The sequence below is a fragment of the Galeopterus variegatus genome, unplaced genomic scaffold (assembly GCF_000696425.1).
Source record: "Galeopterus variegatus unplaced genomic scaffold, G_variegatus-3.0.2 Scaffold1593, whole genome shotgun sequence".
Classification (NCBI taxonomy): Eukaryota; Metazoa; Chordata; class Mammalia; order Dermoptera; family Cynocephalidae; genus Galeopterus; species Galeopterus variegatus.
In genome coordinates this window covers 422,410-424,525 of record NW_007727704.1, presented here as the reverse complement: position 1 = coordinate 424,525, position 2,116 = coordinate 422,410, and the positions used below count along the sequence as shown (strand labels likewise).

General features: G+C 57.6%; 1 protein-coding gene across 1 annotated transcript in view; it reads left to right on the top strand.

Moving 5' to 3' along the window:
* The first annotated feature begins 1,613 nt into the window (after positions 1-1,613).
* Positions 1,614-2,116, top strand: part of BRINP1 (bone morphogenetic protein/retinoic acid inducible neural-specific 1) — a 205,145-nt gene continuing 204,642 nt past the window's right edge. Inside the window, exon 1 of the mRNA XM_008577867.1 lies at positions 1,614-1,961. The gene's annotated coding sequence lies outside the window, so the exon portion shown is untranslated. The remainder of the gene's footprint in view (positions 1,962-2,116) is intronic.

The following is a 2,116-nucleotide window of genomic DNA, read 5'->3' as shown; positions in this document are numbered from 1 at the left end:
TCAGGACTGCCCTGAGAACCACTGACTGGCCAGGATCTGAAGCTGGGACATAATCCACTAGGCAGAGAGGGGAATAGCTGCGTCGGTCAGTGGCTGGGGAGCTGTCCGTGGTGCTGACCCCTCATTTGGATTAGAGAGTAGAAGCACTGGGGCTCCGAACTGGCTGCTGCTCCCTTCTCTTCTTCCCCCTCTACCCGGTCCTGCACTCCTGAGACCTAGACTCACCATGGCTAGCTCTCTCTCTTTGTCAATTAAATACTTTTTCTCAGATTCCCAGTTCATCACTCAAGCATTTCTTTTCCATTTTGTTTCATGTCTCCTCTTCCTCCATTAGTTCACTGGCTCCTATATCCTTATAGGCCTCCCTGGTGGCCACATCTCTCTCTTCCACCACTTTTTGGATAATAAAAAAACATTAATGACAGTAGCAATCATAATAGCAGGTAACATGTACTGAGTGCTCACTAGGTGCCAGGGAGCATTCTAAGTGCTTTTCCATACTTTAACTCATTTAAATTCCAATCAACCCTGTTAGATAGATAGTTATATTGTTCTATTAAGCAGATCAGAAACGGAGGCTTAAGGGGTAAGTAATTTGGCTAAGACCACATAGCTACAGGATTCCAACCCCATCTAGAGCCTGCACTTTTACTGAATTTGGGTCCCTTTAAATTTCCTGTTACTTATTTTTCTTACAGCTTCCTGCACTTCATCTGCTAGCTTCGCCAATACTTCCTCCCTTGCCTAATCTTCAAGGGACTAGGAATCTGCATTGCTGATTTAGTTTAAATCACCAGGGAAGCCAAGTAAGCAAATATACAGAATATGCACTGTGTGGGAATTTAGATCATGCGAGGGCCTTCTTTTCTGCTTCGGGGAGAGGCCCCGTGTCAGCACCCCCAGCCTGCATCTCAGGCTGAGTGCGGAGTCTTCGGCTGTCTATATTCGTGTCTTAGTCCCGTCCTCCCGGCCCTTCCCTGCCTCTGGTGGTCTCAAGAGAACTTTGCGTCCGCTCAGCCTCTCACTCCTACATCCTACCTACCTGGAGAAGCACTTGCTTAATTCTGGGAGGTTACTTGGGCTCTCGCCTACGCACACAGAGAAACAAACAGCCTCACATTCAGAGAGACACGCAGACACGAGCGGACCCGCACGGGCACCTCCCCAGACAAAACCCACACGACAGATACACACCGCCACACAAGCAGCCGCACGCCCAGAGACACTCAGATGCTCACGACGCACACAGCTACAGACACGCTTGAGAACACCACGATTTGGGGTTTGCGCACACACACAAGTCCCTTTCGATGCTCGTACACGAGAGACGTGCCATCCCATCCCCAGACCCACGAGACTCCCCGGTGGCTCAATCTCAGCCCACCCAGGTCGCGCCTCCCTCGGAGGCGACCTCCGTTCTCTCCTCCTCCTCCGCCGCCGAAAGACGTACAAAACACTTCTCAGAATAAACCCGGCGCTCGGCTCCGCCCTCCCCGCCCCCCGGCAGCCGCTCCCCCATTCATTGTCGCCCGTCGCCGGCGGAGTCCCGCCCCCCGCGTAGCCCGGCCCCCTCGTCTCCCCGCCCGGAGACGTGGACTTCCCTGTCCATTCGCCAGCCGCCTCGCTCCCGGTCCCCACGGCTGCAAACTGATCCGGCGCGGGGGGAGGAGGAGAGCGCAGGCGGGCGAGCCAGCGAGCGAGGGAGCGAGCGAGCGAGCCGGGAGGCAGAGGGAGTAGTGACCGCCTTCCGGAGCCGGGATTCATGCCTGTCCTCGGGACTAGCCAAGGGGACTTGACGGCTGAGTATGAGCCAGGCTGCTAGGAGCCAGGTACCCCCACGCCTGCAGTCCCCGCGCCGTCCCCGGTATGCGAGCTGGACGCAGGGCTCTCCCAAGTTCCCACCGAGCCGAATAAAAAGCGCCCGCCCGCAGCTCTCCGCCAGAGACGGACATTGACTCCAGGTAAGGCGGCGCCGGGTGCAGAGCCCGGCAGCCCCGCCGCCCTTGGAGCGGGCCCCGGACCGCATTCGGGGCGCCCCCGCCCCTCCCCCTCCCGGCACCCTCGTCCTCTCTTCCCTCAGCCACCAGGCTCCGGGGACCGGGGGGGGGGGGGGGCC